This window comes from Saimiri boliviensis, chromosome 13, assembly GCF_048565385.1.
Source record: "Saimiri boliviensis isolate mSaiBol1 chromosome 13, mSaiBol1.pri, whole genome shotgun sequence".
Lineage (NCBI taxonomy): Eukaryota > Metazoa > Chordata > Mammalia > Primates > Cebidae > Saimiri > Saimiri boliviensis.
The window spans coordinates 17,644,576-17,667,357 of record NC_133461.1 but is presented as its reverse complement, the minus strand read 5'-3'; the positions used below and the strand labels follow the sequence as shown (position 1 = coordinate 17,667,357).

The 22,782-nt window shown below is 36.9% G+C and overlaps 1 protein-coding gene and 1 non-coding gene across 2 annotated transcripts in view; both read left to right on the top strand.

The window, feature by feature from the left end:
• The window catches only part of CDH20 (cadherin 20), a 219,336-nt gene that overhangs the window by 37,639 nt on the left and 158,915 nt on the right, over positions 1–22,782 (top strand). The window lies entirely within an intron of this gene.
• On the top strand, positions 20,132–20,238 carry LOC120361708 (U6 spliceosomal RNA). The gene has a single exon (XR_005577848.1). It is a non-coding gene; the product is annotated as a U6 spliceosomal RNA (small nuclear RNA).

Sequence of the window (22,782 nt, the reverse complement as noted above, 5' to 3'; positions counted from 1 at the left end):
AATATGCACTGTCTTGGATGTAAAGAGAAACAGCTTTGAAATAAAATTAAAGAAAAATGATGTATTTTCTTTCCAAAAATATCCATGCCCTCTGTGTCACCATACAATAATGACTGACACCTGCCCAGAGAGTTTGGTCTCAAGAAAGGCTAATAAATGGCCAAAAGAAAAATAGCTCATTAGGAGTTACAGAGCAATGACTTTTCATATCCTATAGCAAAATTTGTGACAAATATGATTATTGGCCTATATTTTCCAAATGATCTTCCTTCTTTCATTACGGTACAGGCATACACACCATGGCAAGTCAGCATCTCTTATAGATGACTCCAGCAGAGGACAGCTACCTGTAAATACCTTGGTCACTCAGAAATGTACTAACTTCAAAAAGAGTGTTTTAAACTCAGTCATTTCTCCCTCATTCTTTAAGGTTATATTCTTAAATATCTCTGTGGGAGTAAAATTGCCAGTTGAATAAACTATCACTGGAATGAAAAAAACGAGATTGGAGTTTATGTCAGGAAAGAACCTGTGAGAGCCCTTGCGCTTTCACTCACACAGTATGTGTGTATGTAAACAGTGCACACTACATAAAAGTTATTTTTTAAAGTTTTACCCATTTTCAAATTTGAAATAATGGGTGCTATACTATTAATTTATATTTGTCTTTCCTAGCTCTCTAGAAGTTTCTCAAGATTTCTTCTCTCCATAATTTCACTAAATTCATGTCATTTTGTCCTAAGTTTCATTTTGTTCTGTTGCACAGAATACCCACGCTAAAACATCTTCTGTGTCTATTGATCCTTTCAAATGTTCAACTCATTTATAAGTTTGATAATGCCTTATCAATAAAAGAAAAATATTTTATTAAAAAAACATGTATTTCAGCATATAAATGCTCAGGAAACACTTTATCAGAAGACAAAAAATATTCTCCCAAATTCTTTAGATGCTCCCTCGGGGGCAATATCTACCCCAATGAGAAACTCTTATTTTGACAGGAGGTCAGTCAACTGTAGCCCCCTGGTTGTTTTGCTAGAACCCACAAGCTTAAGAATGGGTTTACTCTTTAAATGGCTGGGGTAAAAAATCAAAATAATAATATTCTGTTATATTAAAAATTCTATAAAATTCAGTTTCAGTTTCTGTAAATAAAGCTTTATTGGAACACAGCTACACTCATTCATTTATGGATTGTCTATGTCTGCTTTTGTTCTGTAACTGCAGAGTTGAGTAGGTATGACAGAGACTGGTGCACAAAGCCTAAGGTATTTGCTATCTGGCCCCTTATAGAAAAAGTTTGCAGACCCCTGATTTAGACTAAAACATCCCCCAGTACATCATCAAGTTATATATTCTCAGTTGTATATTCTCTGTCCATGATAATCCTATGACCAAGTCTATGCCATGAACTACCTTTCAGTGATATAATGTAATTCTAAGGCAGGATTTTACTTTGTCTTCTTTTATCTTCCTCCCAACTCAATGTATCTAACTTTCCTACTTTGGGGTTTTGTTTTGCTGTCTCATTTTAATTCTCTTTAATAAGAGTGACTTTTACTGTCATAAAACCCATGGATTGCTGACCCTATACAAAAATAGATTATATGCATTTGATATCCCCTAATGACTATTACCTAAAATTACTTCACTTAATTGCCAGAAATACATCCCCAGCAGATTTCAAATTATTGTTCAGGCCACTGCCCTCCATCTTCCCTCTATGGCACTGCCCCAATACCCATTCTGATTTTGAATTGTTGACTGTTCTTCTCTAGGGCTTCATCTAAAGCATGGGACACAACTCAATTCCCCAAAACACATGTGTATGAGACCAAGTTTTTAGTGAAGCCTAAAGGATGACAGAAGAAAGTATAACACAAAACATAACTAACAACTGCTACTAGAATGGCTACTTTTAAACCTGCAGGGCCCAGAACTACCCATTTCCAGGAAATTACCACCTACCTCCTCCTTGCCTTGGCATCTAGGACCAACTGAGACCCTATCAGATGTGGAGGAAGTTGCCCCCTTTAATGTACCACCCACTTCACATTTTATGTCATATCTGGGAAGATCAACCTTCTCCCCAGATATTTATCTTCTCAAGGGAAACCGCTTCCTCAAAGATAAAGGTCTGAGTTGACACCGTGGCTCAGAAAATGAAAGCCCAAGTCTTTCAATACAATTTTCCCAAAGCCTGAATTGTCTTCCACGCTTTGTCAGTCTTTTCTGTAAGATTAAGTGACAGGGAAATCAGATTTGCTCTTCTCTCTGAGTCTCTCATGATCGTATCTAAATCAATTCATAATTTTCAGGCATACTGTAGTCTGTATTCAAGTTTAGAGTGTGTGCATATTGGGGCAGGGAGGGAAGGGGAAAGATTTTTCATCCTTGGTAGCCATATACCCAGTCCCCATCATTAAACATAAAACCTCAGTGTGAAACGCCGTTATAGACTTGTCTTGTTGTCAACACTTTCTGAGAGTACTGAGTAGGTGCTTTCTTTATTTCTGCAAATTCCCCAAATGAGGGGAAATTCCTGTAACTCTTTTAAAGTTAATCTTTCCATCTAGAAACAAAAAACAAAATAAGACTCCAAGTCTAGTCCCTTGAATGGAAACTGTAACCAAAATCATTACCATTTACAAAAGAGTATATAGAAACAAATTTGTGTATATTGTTTTCCAAAAAAAAAATAAAATTATCCTTTTGTTAGAGATAAATATTTTTATATTCTGCCCATGCTTGTTTTTCAAAACATTAGGAAGAGATTGACTAGTCTTTTGCGCAGAATTATCTGCTCACCTTTTTTAAAACTTATACAAAATTTTCTGCTTAAACCATTTTAAACACTTTTAAAGTTTTTAGGTTCTATGGACTTGAAAACCGTGGGTTCCAGTTGTCTGTTAAAGAGCTAATTTGTCCTTGCAGTTTCGGATACAGGTAACTATTTGCACCTGTCTACACAAAGCAAGCACAACCAAAAGACACAAGTCTTAGTACATTTTGTAAAGGGTGTTTCTTTCCTGGTCTATACACCCTGGGCACAACTTTTGATTTTATCATTTGTCATTTTCTCCAACCAATTTACATGTCTTTAGCAATCTCTAAAGCGCTTTATTTGCGGGTTTTTATAAAGACATCAAAAAGATTAGATTACTTGAAAATTACCGAACTCATAGTGAAAGGTAAATCTTACATAATAAGTATTTAGAAATATAAATAAATCAAGTAATACACAATATGAATCCGGCTTTAATTCCCATCCCAATTCATGAGAGAGGCTAAGGGACATGTCTCATTGTGCACCACTCTTCACCTGGGGTCCTGTCCAGGCCAGTCCACACTGGACTAGTCACTTCCTAGCATTAGAACTGATACTGTGGTGGCAGATAACCTTCAGGATTTGTCTATGGTTACTGATAGTTCATGATTGAAGTATTCACAGAAGGTGTTTAAAAGCTCTAACTTTGCTCTTACAACTACTGAAGCATTTCATGCAGCGCTGAATTCTGCAGAGGTTCATCCTTCCTCAGATCCTACAAATTCCTGATCTAGTTGGAAATGCCTGGGAATGGCTTCTTTCTCTCTCTTGGCTTATACAGACTACCTTAGATTTGAGTGAAAAGAAAATTGCCATGCTGAATGCAGTGAAAAACAGTTCCTGTGTACTTCCACCCTTCCTTCTTCCATCGCACAGACTTCCTGTACATCACTGAACAAGAAAGTTGCTTCATTCTTCATTATTTTACATGTGCTATTCTCCACCTGGAATGCTTCCTCATCTTCTCCTATCCTTCTAGTCAAATCCTTCTTCATCCTTTAAAGACCAACTCAAGTGTGACCCGTTATCCCCCACCCTTCTTAGCAGGTATCATTCATTCATTTAATAACCAGAGTTTATTAATAGTATATCATATGCCAGACACTGCCCTTAATTTTTTTTTCTTACTTTTAATGCTATCAGGAATCAGAAAACCATTTCACTACCTCTGTCTTTAATCTTGTCCAGGGCTCATCTTGTTTAAAAGAAAAAAGGGAAGTATCCAACTGCATTCTCCATCTGCCACCATCTTTCTTTGTATTAGACTTAACTACTTCAGTTTTATATGATTAAGATCATGGAATTCAATGATAAAAATTTAATTATTAGTATTTAAAATAATACCAAATAGTAACTTAATAGTACACTGACTGCTTAAAATATATAAATTATTGCATTAACACAATAACTTTGTCTATAAATCTTAGAAAGGTTATTTATTCCTGCAGAGAATATTATAGAATCTGAGGTCCCTAGAAGTCTAGTGACTAGGATTTTGTTCCTTATCCTGGTTTTCATATCGAATGTATGAAAGACACTAAGCAGCACTACTAAAATCACTTGAGGCAGCATTTCTACAAAACAACAAATTCCTTTCTTAAAAAAAGGAATTAGGGCTATATATTTTTGTTGAAGTTTTAGATGTACATTTTTAAGGATTTTCGTTCACATTTTGATACAAAATATCACCTATCTGCTATTTTTTTAGAGAGTTACTTTTCCTCAAACTAATAGTAGTATACTGTTCACATTATCTAAGAAATATTTCTACATTAAATATGGAACACAAATGGACAGCTTCTTAGATGCTGATTCTGTTGAAAACTGAAGTTTTCTAATTTGATATTTCCTTCAAAATCAGTTGCCTTTTATTGGATGTATCATTAGTTATTCTAAATTATTAAAACACATATAATGCATATGTGAGACACAGAAAGAGAAAATAAACATATTAAAAATTTTAAGCCCTAAACTTTGATTGGATTATTGATGAGAAAAGGTACTCTGAAGACAGTTTCTTTATGAGTAAAATAAGTTTACCATGTGTGTGTATTTGGAGGTATAACTTTAAGTAATTCACAAGATTCTTCTTATAACTTGTGAGCTATCTGAGGGTGTAACAGCTTTCAAAAGATCAGGAATCAGGGAGATAATGGTTAGGAATAGACATGTGTGCAGGCAGAGTTGGTTATGTGTTGAGGGGAGGTATCAGCGGAGACAAGGAAGTAAACTGAAGGATTCTCCTGCTGTTTCATTAAGAAGGATAAGCAGCTGTATTAGCTAGGCTCAATAAAGGCTTAGCTGATACGACCAGAAAAATAGAGAATAATTTATTCTTCTTTCATAACAGAAAGTGAGGCAGCTCTGCTCCATGAGATCATTCAGGGACATGAGTCTCTTCCAGCTTGGAGCCCTTAGAATTTACACGGTCAAAGCTAATTCACCCCCAGTGCCTTTTCTTCACAAGGAGAGTGAGAAAAGGAAGTCTGAACTAGGTAATTTCCTTCTGAGTATATTATGTAGAAGTTGTACTTGGTCCACCCATTCATATTCCACTGGAGAAACAGAACTAGCCACAAACGAGTCTGGGAATGTGGCTTCTAGCTGGGCAATCAACCCCCCAGATAAACCCTATTACAATGGAGCAGAAGATAACAACAGGGACAAAACCAGGAGGCAGCCACAGTAGAACCGAAACATTAGACCTGGCCACGTAAGTTTCCATTACTTGTATACTGCTCAGGTTTCCTCAGACACATAAGTGGCCAGCCTCTTAGCCCTCCTTCAGATTGTCCACTGAGAGCCCAATTCACTTTGAGTTTTTACTTAGCCACATTGCTAAATCTTTGGTGACCACTCAGAAATATGTTTTATTTCTTAAATTAAAATGAACTGAAACTAATATTTTTAAATATTTTCCAAGTGTACAGATCCCTTTTTTTTTTTAGTAAATGGGGTTTATTTGGCTCTCACCAAATCAAGATTAGCGATCCCTACCCTCAGTGTCTCATTTGCACACTCTATTATGGGTTTCCCAATATTACAGTAAGTCTTGTTTTTTTACATTGTGGGCCTACATCTTGGAAGAAAGCAATTATGTATTAGATCTATGTTACAGTTCACTCCACAGATCTGTATATATTAGGCCACTTGCTAACTCTTTTACTAATTTGATTATTGAGTCAACAGTCTGACAGATAATGGCTTATTTACTTCACATTTTTGAAATGTCAGGACTTTAAGGAAGGGTCCACCCAAGTGGAGTAATCTATACCTTTTTAAACTGAGAAAATCTGTGGGGGACCCAGGAGTTCCTTTGATGTCCCCATTTTCCTAGTAGATTTCCAAGGGTCAACAGGGCTCTGTTCACATCAGAAATGGCTAAAATACTAAAGTGTGGATTACTCACTATTGGCTCATTCTACCCCAAGAGCAAATTAAATATTCGTATGGGCATTCTAAATTAAATTTTAATATAATAGGTATATGAAACACCTTCATTTTCAAAATTCTGTGGACTTTGGTTAGCTGATGTATTTGCTGTGGTGCTCTAGTGAAACAGAACCGATGGTAGACATGTTTTCTGAACCTGTGAAGTCTCAAGATCTACAAGTAGCAAACTAGAGACCCAGAGGACTGATGGTGAAAGTTCCAGTCCAAGACCGGATCCAAAACAGGAGAAGACTGATGTCCCAGCTCAAAGACAGGCAGAAAGAGCGAATTCCCCCTTACACAGCCTTTGTATTCTATTCAGGCCTCCAACAGGTTAGATGATGCCGGCTTGTGTTGGAGAGGGCAAGCTGCTTTACTCAATCTACCGGCTCAGAATTTAATCTCATCCACAAACACACTCATGAAAACATCCAGAATAATGTTTGGCCCAACACTGGACATGCCATAGCCCAGTCAAATTGACATAGAATTAACCATTACAACTGTTGACTATTCTTTTTCTCTTTCGTAAAAGCTCTGATTTAGATCAAATGTGACAAAACTTTCAGGTAGATAACAACGGAAACAGTTCTGCTTTTCTTCAAAATTAATTTCTAAGGAACTGGCATTTGGTGCTTCAGCTTAGGTGTGCCCTGGGTGTATTTAAGGAAACAACCACACTCTAAGCACAATTAATAGGAGACACTCAGGGTTATTTACCGGGAATAGAATATATACTGCAAACAGTCTGAGAGGGAACATGCAGCGATTTAAGAAAATCTTTTAATAAATTGAATGGTGGCCTTTTTCTACCTTCTCAGTAGTTTTCCTATGGTACTAAAGACTTCCTAAGATCATTTAGATAAATACAATATAAAATTAAGATTTAAGAAGAAAATCTCCAATTAGGTTTTTCCCCTTATTATATAAGTTTCAGGCTTTTAGACTGTATTTCTTGAAGTGATATATAAAAATGATAATGACTCAGATATGGTTAACACAGATAATCAGTTTAGGTAATTACTGCAGAAGAGTGGGTCTCCTTTATTCCAACAGGCTATTTTAATAGATCAGATAAGCCTAATAATAATCAAACAATTTCTCCTTAATTTGTGCTGGGCACATAAAGTTTCAATAGCCTTGAAGCATCATTATACTCCATTCAAATTTTTCTTAGGGATCTTTGGGAAACTTGTAATGTTGAAACATTAATCACTTTATTGAGGACACCAAACCTGAGAACTTTAATAGAACACTCCCTTCCTAGGTTGTGTTGACTTCTCTGGCTTTAAGATACAGAGTATACAAACTTAACAACTTTTCTCTTTCTAGGCTCACAATATAAAGCTTAATAGAGAAAAGAAAAGCCTGTGGAATATTCTTTAGGACCACAGAGACAGAGCGTCTATTATTTTTGATAATTTTTGGTATTGTGAGATAGTTCCCAGTATGAATCCCAAGGATAAAGTTTTAGGGGGAATTAAGTAGCTAAGAAAACAAAAGGACCCTAGCCTGCAAAACTATGGGTTGGATATTTACCTTTGCTTCCTCATCTGCTGTCTTTGTATACAAAATAGTATTGTTGGGAGTGTCCTGATGTAATTTGCTGACTGATTCCAAGAATTTCACATACAGGAGATAACCATTACCATCGAGAAAGCTGCCAAGAGGAAGAAAGTAGAGAGGTAGGTCTTTGGTGATTTCATTTGGATTTTAACATACTAAAACATTCAAAATTAGACTTCTGGACTTATAGCTACTCTCCCTCAGCCACTGAACCAAGGCAATGAGCAAAGTGCTTCTAAGGACTGTCGGCTTGTAGTTGATACAGGCAAAGCATCCTTGTCAGGATTCTTAATGCAGGCAGACACGCGGATGTTTATTTTAGATCACTTGCTCTGACAAGACTGTCGATTTGGAGTTGCTGCAACTGTGGGTTAGGGAAGTACTGAAAGTGGCTACAGGCAGATAAAACCCCCTGAAGAGGGCTTCAGGGGAGGAAGGCCAATATCCTGATGAAAAGTCTTCTTGAATTTATCCACAGTTAGCTTTCAACTTGCAAAAACTAAAGTGAAATCAGTGTATTTTCAGGAGTTGATACCGTAAAGAAATAACCACGGCAATTCCCTGCATTTCATGAGACCAAGGAAAGAATAGAGGAGAAGGTGAATTCAAACTGCACATATGTGTTAGAAATACCACAGTAAAATTAAGTAAGAAAAGAAACATTGGAAAGAGTGAAGTATATGAAAAACAGACGACAAAGTACCAGTTGCTTTTTTGTTGTTGTTCACACAAGTAGAAATTAAAGCCAGTCCACACTTCTATGCTTTAATTTTTGCAACTTTTGTTGTAAAACTTAACAAGACAGCTGGGTGCAGTGACTTATGCCTGTAATCCCAGCACTTTGGGAGGCCAAGGCGGTGGTTCACCTAAGGTCAGGAGTTCTAGACCAGCCTGGCCAACATGGTGGAACTCTGTCTCTACTAAACTACAAAATTAGCTCAGCATGGTGGTGCATGCCTGTAACCCCAGATACTTGGGAGACTGAGGCAGGCGAATCACTTGAACCCAGGAGGCGGAGGTTGCAGTGAGCCAACATTGTGCCACTGCACTCCAGCCTGGGAAACAAAAGCAAAATTCCATCACACACACACAAAACAGGACTCAATATTTAGAAAAAAGTCAGCTTAGTCAGGTTGTGGCATATATTTCTGAAGCAGGATAAATGGGTTCTGATCTTGAAAAGCAATTCTGCAGAAAGCATATAGCCATCCTTTTAGTAAGATGAACAATGTGTTTAATATAAAATGCTAATTAGCCCTTCAAATTATTAATGTAATTATTGTTCATCTAAGGACATAAATCTGACAGCCCCTAAGGACAAGGGTGTTTCTCATTTTAAAGAGGCAGGCCTAAAGCACCTTTGTGCTTACCTATATGTTTATTTTAAACTAAATCACACTTAAAAGAAAGAAGAAATTTAAGTATCACCAAGTTGTGTCATTTGAAGAGGATAAAGATGCTTGGAGCTAACAAAAGGGGTTCTGAAACACACTGAAACTTGTAATTATAAGTAAAGCATGACTTTTAATCCTAACAAGCAGATTTAAAGGTATGTACTGTGAATTTCTCATTTAATCTCTGATCAGGCATTTTACTTGGGTACTCTCTGAAAGAATCATTTGGACAAGGAATAAAACAAAAAGTAGTGTTACTCTGTTCCCTAAATATAGAAAATTTGTGAGTGGGTCTATTTATGTGCAGTTCTTACAAAAACTCCTAAGTTATATATCCTTAGGGTAGTCTTGCTCTCCTATCCTCCCTGTCTTCTTTTTATAGAGAAGTACCATTCTAGTTGTCTGCAGTAAACAAAATTATCTTTCTGCAAAGATGAAAAGCACATTAGAAATTCACCAATCATGTTCTAGGGGAAAGTCAGTAATTTCAAGAGAGGCAAAAGGGAGAATGGATGTTAGAGAGGCAATCCAAAAATGTCTGATACACAAGGCAATCCACCTGCATCAAAAACACCATTCAAGTTGCTCATTAGGAACCTGTAGAATCGCTAAGAACTGCAAATATTATCAGAAGACAGACCCTCATTTTCAGATGTCTGATATTTCTTCTTGAACATTCCACAAGTTTAGCACATTCAAGTGTTCAAAATAAAAGTCACCTTCCCTCTCAAAAATTGTTCCATCTTGTATATTCCACAGCTAAGCACATGAGATCTCTTCACCAATTCAAATAAACTAGAAATTTCAAAGAGACCCTTCTTTCATGACTACTCCCCAGTATGGTCACAACTTCTACTAATTCCATACCCAAAATGTCTCTTGGTTTCACCTCTTGCTCATCAATCCCATTTCCTTCCCCTAATCCATGCTGCATGCCCTACTGAAGCAATGCCTTGCTGACTTCTGGACTCCAGACACGTCTAACTCCAATTCACCATTTCATTGCTATTGAAATTACAAACATCATTGACTGTTTAAAATCACCCTTTGAAAAGTTTCTTACACTATGATTGATATAAAGTCTCGGGTCACTTCGTTCCTTAAGTCTGCACTTCAAAACATTCTTCCAAATGCATCATAGTAATTAGGCTAAATAAGAAAATTTACTTAAATTGAAAAGTGTTTGCTAAAGAAACTAGAGTAAAACCTAATGGCCAAAGAGTAGAAGGAGAAAAGGGCTTTGGAGTCAAGAACGCCTGGACTGAGTTTCAGCTTCTAGCTGAGGGTAGATTCATCAAATCCCTTAACTCCCAGTGGTAGTTTCCAACTCTTACTATGGGGAATATAGTCCCCACTTTGGGAGCTATCCAGGGCTTTAAATGCAGTAACAGGGTTAAATATCTAATGTAGAATGTCAGATCTCAACACATAATTGCTACTATTGTTATTCTTTGTAGTAGGTACTTCAAAATACTGGTTTTTCTTCCTTATTCAAAACTAAACCTATTGCAGAATTCATACTCAGTGATGGTACATAATTCTAATAAGCTTTTTTATTCTGATTTTCCAACCCATATCCGGTAAATGGCAGCAAATTGAAAAACAGGAAGAGTGAAAATGGTGAGAAATAGTAGATGACAGCAGGGAAGCTTAAGGAGACAGGTTAATGTACAGATGTAAGAACTCAAAATGCACAATAATAGGACAAACAGCCCTTACTAGCCCAGAGCCATCAACCGTGTAAGGCACAAGGAAAGAATATCATATGGTCGTGAAGGCACAGATTCTGAACTCTGGCTGTATGGGTTTCAATCTCAGCTTCTCTGCTGACTAGATTACAGTCTTGGACAAGTTTCTTGACCTCTCTGGGCCTCAGTTTCCTCCCTGTAAAATGAAGATAATAATGGTACCTATGACATAGAGTTATATTTCAGTAAACATAGATGTAAATGACCTATTTGCTGAAAGGCACTTAGAACGGTGCTGGACCCATAATGAATGACCAAAAAAGCACTCACTTGTATTATTAAAGCACAGTATCATCAATAATGCTTATCTGAAAGACTGAATCATCAGAAAGTTCAATTATGTTCTGTATCTTCTATTTTTAAAGAGAAATGGCAATACCTTTGAAAATTAGTTCAATCAAAAATGTTACATTTCACCCATGCGTGGTGGCTCACGCCTATAATCTCAGCACTTTGGGAGGCTGAGGCAGGTGGATCACCTGCGGTCAGGAGTTCAAGACCAGTGTGGCCAATATGGTAAAAACCTGTCTATACTAAAAATATAAAAATTAGCCAGGCATGGTCACGCAGGCCTGCAATCGCAGCTACTTGGGAGACTGAGGCAGGAGAATCACTTGAACCCGGGAGGCAGAGGCTGCTGTGAACTGAGATGGTGCCACTGCACTCCAGCCTGGGAGACAGAGCTAGACTCCTCTCAAAAACAAAAACAAAAACAAAATATATATATATATATACACACACACACACACACACATACACATTCTAATGAAGGTCTGGTGCTTAAGACAGAAAATTTGTTATCTGAAATATTTACATACCTGAAATTCTACTGAGAGTAACAGAAAAATGAGATACTCGGTGGCTCAAGCCTTTAATCCCAGCACTTTGGGAGGCCGAGGCGGGTGGATCACGAGGTCAAGAGATCGAGACCATCCTGGTCAACATGGTGAAACCCCATCTCTACTAAAAATACAAAAAATTAGCTGGGCATGGTGGCGCGTGCCTGTAATCCCAGCTACTCAGGAGGCTGAGGCAGGAGAATTGCCTGAACCCAGGAGGTGGAGGTTGCGGTGAGTCGAGATCGCGCCATTGCACTCCAGCCTGGGTAACAAGAGCGAAACTCCGTCTCAAAAAAAAAAGAAAAAAAGAAAAATGAGATACTACATTTAAGATCCAAATTTTTAAGTTGATGTTATTTTCAGTACACTAAAAAGAGTCATGTCATTTTTCCATGCTTCCAGAATTGAAAGGAGAGACAGACTCTTGAAAAGCGTTCCTGAGCATGGCCATGGTGAGGCTCAGACTCAGCTTTCTAGGATGGGGAGAGGGAGACGCTGGAGTAGTAGGGGAAGAACAGGACATAATTCAAATGTTCCTAAGTGACCTGAAGATCCCAGGTATGAGACTGCCAGATCTCGAAACAAGGCTCTCCTACCTTGCACACAAGTGTGTCATAGATGCCTTTTTTCTCTTTTCTGAAAAGAAACCACAAACAAATCTACTTATGCCCGTTCCCTTAATTGAGAGAAAGAGGGGGTGGTGGTTCTTGAATTTTTACAGATGGGTGAAAATGGCTTACAAAACTCTTGTCAATAGACTGTCTCAGGCTACCAGGTATCTTCACATTAGGGGCCTTCAAAACTAGTAAATCATTCCAAAAATGCTGCACTTAATGTTCAATCCAAAAGGAGACTTCATCTCAAAAAAAAAAAAATCATTTATCATTGTCATTCATAACTTTTTCATTGTATCTCATCAGGAGAAAGAAAATAAGAATTGTGTTGATTAATGGCCCTAGTTCAGGCTAATTTTGACAATAAGTTAACATAGGTTTCAATATTTCAATATCAATCTTTGGAATAAATCTTCTGAAGGCAGAAAGAAGTGCCTGCCCTATGCCAAGAAAACTTAAAACCAGTGTGCCTTCTTAAAATGTAGCATCTTTTCTCAAGTAATCCCACCTAATAACCTTAGGAAACCTAAACAAAAAGGTTGCTAGGCCCTTGTAGCCAAAAATATTGGCTGACATTGTCTTTCGACTGCAGTTGTGAGCACTAAATAAATATCTGATAGGTAATTCAAGGAGATACTGATTTTATTTCCTAACAGAATCTGAAGGGTTCTCTTAACATTCATGGCTTAAACCCAAATAATAACCAATTTTTTCATGGGTAACATCAGCTTAAGAATTATTAAAAGCCCCACACTAATATTTACCTTTAAAAAGATTAAAAAATCAAAGTTGAGAGCACGTACAAATAAAAATCCACAGTAGCCAAGTTGCTTATCCCATCAACACAAGAATGTCTATTCGTATTAATCGTGATGTGATTAGCTCAATAAATACAAAGAATTTCATAAAATTCCTACCTTTTTCTAAGAATAGCAAAAATAATGGCTGACATTTATTAAACACCTCCTAGGTTGACAGGCCATATGCTAAGGAGTTTAGATGCATTATCTTCTTTAACCATCTCATTAACCCTGTCAAGAAGATAGCATCACAGACTCCATTTAATAACTAAGGTTTAGAAACACTGAAGAAGATGCCCAACATCTTACTTCCAAACCTGCCTTTAATTTATCATAATATACAAAGTTTATCTGTAGTAGAAAAAGGAATGTGAGTCAACAGTCTTAACATAATAAACTATATTTGCCTTAAGCTGATAGGGAATATATACTAATGGCAAACAAAACAAAATCTATGCTTACTATCTCCATGATTATGTGAGATTGTCAGCAAGCTCTTGTTAATGCAATAAGACAGAACAAAAAACAAGACAGATTTAAACATAGAAAAGAAACAAGAATATAGATTAACATACAAATAAATACCATACTTAGGTTAGAAAGATACTTTCTTTTATTGAAGGAGATAAATTTTCTAAGCATAAATATATGAAAGAAATATATTTCCTCCACATATTTATGATATATTTCATGAATATATCATAAAAAGTGATATATTTTACTACACTCAAAACATCAAAAAGGCAAAAATAGACAGTAAAAATATGTAATACCAATAAATATAGCGGACGATACCTCAAAAAAAATGAAAAGGCAAAAACAAATTGTGGAAAAAAACACTTGCAGTAGTTATGAAGAACACAAAGACCTCTGTATAAAAGATTAACAGAGCCAGACACAGTGACTCATGCCTGTAACCCCAGCACTTTGGAAGGCCAAGAAGGGCAGATCACCTGAGGTCAGGAGTTTGAGACCAGCCTGACCACCATGGTGAAACCCCATCTCTACTAAAAATACAAAAGTTAGCCAGGTGTGGTGGTGTGTACCTGTAATCCCAGCTACTCTGGAGACGGAAGCAGGCTATTGCTTGAACCTGGGAAGCAGAGGTTGCAGTGAGCCGAGATCACACCACTGCACTCCAGTCTCGGTGGCAGAGCAAGACTCCATGACTCCATCTCAAAATAATAATAATAATAATAAAATTAGCTGGGCATGGTGTCCCTTGCCTGTAGTCCCAGCTACTCGGGAGGCTAAGGAAGGAGACTTGCTTGAACTTGGGAGGCAGAGGTTGCAGTGAGCCAAGATGGCGCCATTATACTCCAGCTGGGGTGATAGAGCGAGATTCCCTCTCCAAAAAAAAAAAAAAAAAAAAAAAAAGATATTAAATGGTTTACATAGAAAATGCAAGTAGATTAATACGTTAAAAAAATTTAACTTCACTAGTAATTGAGTGTAATTTTAAAAAATAAGGTATGCTTTATACCTACCAAAATAGCAAACATTTCAAATATTTTTTGATATATTGCAACAATTACTTGTAGAAGGGTAAATGTCTCTAACTTCTTTGGTCAGAAATTATCAACAAATACAGACTCTTAGACGATTCCTACCTTTTGCTGTGGTCTGAATGTTTGTGCTTCCTCAAAATTCAAATGTGAAAACCTCATCTCCAGGGGGAGGGTATTTGGAGGTGGGGCCCTTGGCAGTTGACTTAGCAGTCGATTAGGCCCTTTTATAAGGTTACACAGGGATTAGTGCCCTTTTTTAAAAAGGCCTGAGAGAGACACTCTCACCCTTCTTTTCCTTTGAGGTCTCATGGAGAAGGCACCGTCTATTTACAAGAAACTGAATCTGCCTATGCTATGATTTTGGACTTCTGAGCCTCCCCAACTGTGAGAAATAAATTTCTGTTGTTGATAAGCCACCCATTTGTGATATTTTGTTATGGAAGCCAAAACGAACTAAGACACCCTTTGATGTAATAATTTCTATAATACATATTTTCCCTAAGGAAATAATTTAAATTTGGACAATAATTTATATAGAAATATATTATTTGACATTTTATATCTAGCATTGAAAAGAATGAAACCAGCCTAACTACTGAACAATAGAAGAATGATTAATTTTATTTCATCCTTTTGACAGAATGTTAAGCTTTTAAAGTATTTGAATATTTACTTACTTAAAAATGATCTACCTCAAAATGCAAATACCAAAAACTAAATGAAAAAGGATAGAATATTTATACACAATATGATCTTATATATCCATATATTAAGAGAAAAAGATTGAAAGTGAAATATATGAAAATATTGTCAGTCAATATTTCTGTGTGGCAGGTATATAGTTGATTTTTATTTACATTTTAATCCATTTTTACATTTTACAAAGTTTCTACAAGGAACTTTTATAATTCATACTTTAAAAAAAAGTTATAAATACAAAAGTGCCTAAGCTAATAGTATCCTGTGGATGAATAATTGTATACTATCTCAATTTTTGTCATCCAGGAACTCTGGTATTAGTTTTCTATTTTCATCTATACTTCTATTCAGCCTTCGCAAACAAAACAGTTTCCATGTCATTGTTGATGTTCATTAGTGTGAACTAATACCAGTGACCAACAGTGTGGTCCTGATGGCAGGCATGCCTCTCAGACTGCAGTCCTAGAGCCTGGCTTTCTTACCACAGAACAGACTGTCAGTCCTACCAAAAGAAGTAGGAAGCCAGAGGTAGACAACTGCCAGGGTCTGAACTCAAAGTTGCAGCAACATGTTCTTCAGTGCAATGACAAATCTGTCAATGCAACATGGTACTCGTTCCCAATTACTCTCAGACTATTAACTGTGAGAACCTACAGGAGCATGTTTTCACCACTTGGGATATGTGTCAGTTTGCTCAATTCAATACATGACCAGTTCTCACTCGAGAAAAGAATTGGAATTCATTAAAGTCTGCTGAATTCTGTGATAAAGACATATGTGATTTCTGGAGTCAAGTGCCTTCATGAAATACTTTCCAAACAAGCTTGTCCATACTTTGAGCAAACCCCTTCTTTATTCTAAGTATCAACAGAATTATGTTTGTATACATAATTATATGTCTGCCAGCCACCTACACTGTACATCAAGAGTCAGACAGAGAGAGATTTATAGTCTTCTAGCACTTTGAAATCAACAATGCCTACCCAATTAAACTCACTGCTTGTCCATGGTGGAGCAAACATTAGATGAATTATTTCCGATGCTAAGCACTGATTGTATAGGGGCAATGCATAGGTGAAATGATTCTTGTTCATTTTAAATTCTGTTGCACTTTCCCTACTTTTTCTCACTGAGTGTATGTTACTTTTATAGTAGGGAAAAACCCTTTACAATGTTTCATGTTCTCAGCCCTTGCAGACATTAAAACCTGGCAAGGAGAGCAGATTTTGCAGCTAGTTATATGGCAGTATAAAGAGTGCTCCGCCTACAGTGCAAAGTTCTAGGGGAGTTCACAGGGGAAGGAGAAGATTAATTCTGTCCAGGAAGGAGGAGGCACCATGAGGGTAAGTGAGCGAAACAGAGGAAGCAGTTTATGAAATGAGCTTGGATGGATGAGTAATATTTTTATGTGGCCAAGAACAGCATTCCAAGAGAAAGATCAGCATGTAGAAACTCAAACATGAGAGTAGAGAACATACTAGGGGAAGGGCAGTTAATCTGGAGTGACAGCGCTTATCTGATGTGGCCACACTAATTGTCAACCCCTTTCAACCCAATGTTTAGTCTTGCTTAGGTTTTAATTTCTCAGTACGCATTTGGGTTAAAACTCATTTCTTATTTTACCATGGTTCACAATAAGTAGGACTGCATGCCTCATCTGTCTCAATCTGAAGATTATTTCAAAATGAAACTAATTTCAAAATTAAATGGATTTAAGTGTTCAGCCAATTCATTTGATTTGCATTTTAGAGATTTCTGTTGAGAAATTATAATGATTCCTCACAGCTCATTCTATTTTGCAATTTGATTAAAGGTTCTGTAACTTAGCTAATTCAGGTGTGGAAAAACATTTAGGCAAACATTTTTAAGTGGTTTTATCCATGTGGATGGCAACAGTAATACAAGTTAGAAATTAATTCAGATATTTTAGCCAGAGCCTTCACTGAATCAACAGATGGCCAGGTGAGGGAAATCATTTAATGGCAACAAAACGACTGCCTAAACAAGAGACAGAAGATGAGGCTCTCCTCTTTGCTCCTCCAACTACCAGGCAAGAAATTACAGCAAATGATACACTCTGAACCTTCTTTTCCCATCTGTGAAACAGACATAATAGTACCATGCATTCCCTACTTCACAGGACCATTAAAATCACATCAGATAGCATGTGCCATAGTTTATGCAATTCTTAAAGACCTTAGAGATCATCTTACGAGGTTTGTACATTTTGCTCTGAGAAGCTCCATTCTCAGCAAGATGATGGTAGGGTCAAGAGAGACTCAAGGACGCTGCTGCAGGTTGGGTGGGGCTCCCCCTCTCACATCCCTACTTTCATCTGAGGAGTCTTCAATTGCCTGCTTTACATAGGTCACTCCAGAAAACCTTTCATATGAAGAAAATGTCTAACAGTTTAAAAGGATTGAAAACAACTGATTTATCCCAGTTGGCTCATTTTACAATGAGAAAAGTAAAACCCAGAGAAGCTAAATAACTTCTCCAACTTTAAGTAGTTATAAACTGGTGGGGTAGATGATTGAATCCAAGCTTTCTGTTTCCAAGTCCATTGCCTTTTCTACTATACCATATGGTTAAAGTAACACAAATATTACACACTGACATAGAAGTACTAAGAATCAGGACAGTTTTGTATAGAAGGAAGATATGACATCGCCTAGACAGTATGAAAATTCCATTCAGCAATATAAAACTAATGTGTATACTTATTGAATAAATATTAAATGTCATATGTGTTCCAGACTTTGTTCTAAGCACTGCTTTCAGCACTTTAAAATTCAGTTTCCAACAAAGAAGTTATGACATTAAAACCTAACACTGGAATAAAACATCCCAATTTAGTATAGATGTGGTTATTGCCCATGCAAAAATACCTCTTTGGTTTCTGCAGTCAAATAAACACTAATCTGCTTGTATCTGGGCCCACTCTTTCTGAATTTTCTATTATTAATTTGCTCCTTGTATCAAAAGCTAACACATCACTTGTGGAATATATTCCAACTACTTTCACGTTCAAGATGCTACAAGCATCTCCTTCTTTTTCTGTATACTTATTTTCTTTCTTTCTGGTGATTATTTTGCGGCACATAAATATGCTCCAGTGACTGTCATCTTAAAAACAAAACAAAAACCTTTCTTGCCTCCATGACCAACTGCCACTCAATTTCCTTTCTTCCTTTCAAAGCAAATATTTTTGGAAAGAGTTATCTGCAGTCACCGTGGCCTTCCCACCCTCAAGCCACCCTGTCTGTGGACAAAGCCAAGCTCCACTGCTTCTCCCCTCCAGAATATGAGAACAGGGATCCTGCCTATTCACCATGTATCCCAACACTCGAAACAGCACCCACCATATGCTTAGCTCATGGAATGAATAAATTGTGGAATAAATAAATCATCTAGAACCATATAGTGACTTAGTGAATTACATAATATAGAGCTTGCCAATTTCTCATATATTTCAGAAAGATGGGTCACAATATACAACAAATTTTACTTGACTGCAAATTAAATTACTTCAGCCACTATTTGAAAACATGTGTAATGACCCAGAATGCTAAAGCAAATCTATAAATGTAATTTAAGTCCTACCAAACTTGCGACAGGATATTTTTGTATAAGTTTGGAAAATAATTCTAAAATCCATTTTGAAGAATAAATATTTAAAAATAACCAGGAAGACTTGACAAAGAAGAATAATGTGGGTAAAATTGCACTACCAGATATAAAAACTGTGTTACAAAATAACAGTAATTAAAACAGCGTGAATCTGGCACGAGATGAGAGATCAAAAACAGAATACAGAGTTCAGAATTGAGCTCAAATGTATTTGGGGATTTGATAAATTTTAAAAAATAGCATTTCTAATCAGGGAAAGAAATAGTGGGTATTCAAGAAAAGGTATAGGACAACTGCCTAGGTACTTACTAAATAAATAAGTATCCCTCCCTTACTCCTCATACTGAATTCATAACAGAAAATAAAGCATTAGAAAAATCTTTTTCTAGCCTTAGAGTGAGGAAGGCTTTTTAAATATATCAACAAAACTAGAACCATAAAGAAAATCCACTGACAGATGACAGACACTACTTAAAAGTGAAAAAATATATATGGTAAAAACAGAACAAAGTAGAATAGGAAACCCTGTCAACAAGATTAAAAGGCGAACAAAGACCTAGCAAACATTTTTGCTATGTACATATGACAAAGGGTTACAAAAGAGTTATGTTTCATCAACAGGGAAAAAATATCATGAGTTATAAATAGGCAAAATAAATAATCTACAAAATAATAAATATAAATGGCCAGTAAACACATGAAAAGATGGACAGTCTCATGAATAATCAGAATGCAAGTGAAAATACTGAATTTTGTTTATCTATTAGCCAGCTAAAATTAAAAAGGTTGACAATACACTGGGGTTTGAAAGGGATAGAAAATGAATGTCTTATACACTATTAGTGAGAGAATAAACTAGTATGCTCTGAGAGTTGATTTGGCAACTAATATAAAATATCCATTAAGGGAACAATCAAACAATTAATATATAATACAACTTGGAGAGTCATTCATAATTGGAAAAAAAGTCCATCAGTAGATTATTGAATATGTAATAATTGATCTATATAAGGAACTATCACGGAGACCTTATTATGGAGACCAACATTTTTGAAATGTAGAAAGAGACCCACAGTGCTTGCTTCAGCAGCACATATACTAAAATTGGAATGATAACAGAGAATATTGTTATCACAACCCTGCACAAGAATGATCAAATTCGTGAAGTGTTCTATATTTTTACAAACCAGCACGTCCTACACATGTATCCTGGAACTTAAAATAACATAAAGTTTTTAAAAACAGAAAGAAATACAAATGAAAAACAAAACATAACAATCCAATAAAAAATGAAAACAGGCAAAAATTTAAAAAATAATAAAGAAGGGCAGGAAAAAGCAGACTCTAAACGTATTCTACCGCCTCAATATTTTCTTGACTCAATTGCCTTCCTCCATCTCCATCATCACTCTGCAACATCCTCTCTCTCCTGGTCCCCCAGCCTCCTCTCGTGACTTCCTCCTGTTGATCTTCCACACTGCAGCTGTGAGGAGAGTCCTACAAAGCTAGCATCTGAATCTTTTGCTCCTCACTTAAAAACTATTAGTTTGCCATTACTCAGAAAGGTTACTGCCCTTGCCTGATCTGCTCACACCTCCGGCCCCCTCTCTTTTCTTTCTCTCCCACTTGTTCTAGTGACCTTATTTCACTTCTGTTCCCGCCCCACCACTGACTCCAACCTTGCTTTTTTGCACTTGCTCTGTCTGGAACCTTCTTGCTCACACTCCACCTCCCATCTCCACACTGTGCCTATTAATGCCTCTACACCTTTATGCACTCAGCACAGATGCCATGTCCTCAGGCAAGTCTTCCCTGTTTACCCACTCTAAATCAGCTCCCCTTTTGTAAACAGTCGGCCCTCCGGATCTGCAGATGCAGAAGCTGTGGATACAGAGAGCTGCCTGTAAAGGACTTGAGGAACTGAAGTATCCACAGGAAGTCCTGGAACCAACCCCCGTGGATATGGAGGACAGGCTGTACTCTTACAGCTCTCTTCCTTCTTTCCCAGTCACCTTGTTACAGCTTGGAATTATTTATTTCTGGATTATATCATGACTATCCATCTCCATCTCCATGCTTGAAGACAAGGACCATGTTTCTTTTCCTCATATCTCTGCTACATACTGAACACATTTTAGAGACTGACATGATCAGACACCAAAGCATCTTGAGTGAAAAAAGGAAAGGAGGGTGAAAGGCAAGGCAAGGCAAGAAAAAGGATTTGCTACTCTTACTTGACAACTGATAAGAAATAGATGAGAAACTATAAGAACTTTTAAATCATTATGGTAAAAATGTACATAATTCATCACAAATTTTGAGCCACGAAAGCAGCACTTTTTTTCTACTATATTTGTCCTTCCCAAATCAGAGACTCAATGGTATATTGCTGGCTATTGCAGCTCACTTCCAGAAAGAAGAATGAAGTCTCATCCCCAGTGGCAGGATCATTGCCTAGGTCAAATTTACAGCAAACCCTGGGATTCTGATGCCAAGAACCAGTCCCTATTGAAGACAGTGGCCTTATTTCCTAAATGTTGTCCATAATGAGACGAGTTTTATTTTCCATTTGCATACTATAAATCAGAAAGTCAATGTTGAATTGAGCCCAGATTTCTTCTTCTTACTCTCTCTTGACATGTTCCTAAGAGAGTTTCAATTTCTTGGGAAAATTTCACTATAAACCAAAAAGGGGAAGATCAATTACCCCTTCAAATTCTTTCTCTTTTCCTAGACTTTCCATGCCATACTTCACAACGCCCACCAAATCCACCCATAACCACCTAGGAAACTCAGGACAGACATTTTGCTTCCAACAGTTAACAAGTGGCTCCCAGCTCGACATTGTATTTTTAAAAATTGGAATTGCCAATGTTTATCTGTGAATGCAGATAAGTTAATCTGTCTGGGCTCTGTCTTTGCATAGAGCCCAGCTGTTTCTCCCAGGTAGGGTACTCTGACCTCACTTAAGAAGCTGAAAGATACTGAAGAAGAAGACTGCAGTGGTTCAAGATGGCTAATGGTTTTATTTTTTAAGGATGCAAGAAACTTACAGCATATTTTGGCATCAAATACATATTATATAAAATGTGTATAGCTGTGGGCAAATTGGCACCTGTGGATTGTGGGTGGTTGAAGATTTACAGTCAATATTTAGTCAACAGCTCAGTCACTGTCATAGATAGAAATGTCTCTGACTTCTTTTAAACGTTATTTGCTACTTCATGTTCATAAGCTTAGGTATCATTTTCCTGACCAATTATATAATTTTTAAAATAATACATCTCAAAGACATTTGACATAATAGAAAATGGGGCTGCACGTGTGTTTATATACATGGTGTGACTAAAGAGCAGATTTCCAGTTGGCAGACCTGCCGCAGGCCATTTAACATTTCCAGAACTAAGATTCCTTACCTGTAAAATTTAAAAGTAAACCAAATTAGGTCTGAAGCCCTACTTCCCTTCTCATTAATCTTTTCATTTATGTAATAATCTGGTTGTATCTCACTTACAGCATTAATTAGATCTGACTTGTGTTTTAGGCATCTGCGTTTGTCGTACTTTACCCACTCCGCCTACCTCCCCCAAGTTCAGGTCCTGGAAGCCAGGGGTTTTGTTTCATTCATCTGTATGTCCCCTGCTATACCCAGAAAGAGCCTTGAATGCTCAGGTGCTCAGGACATATTCCCAATTGAATGCCAGGGGCCAGGAGTGAGCAGCGCT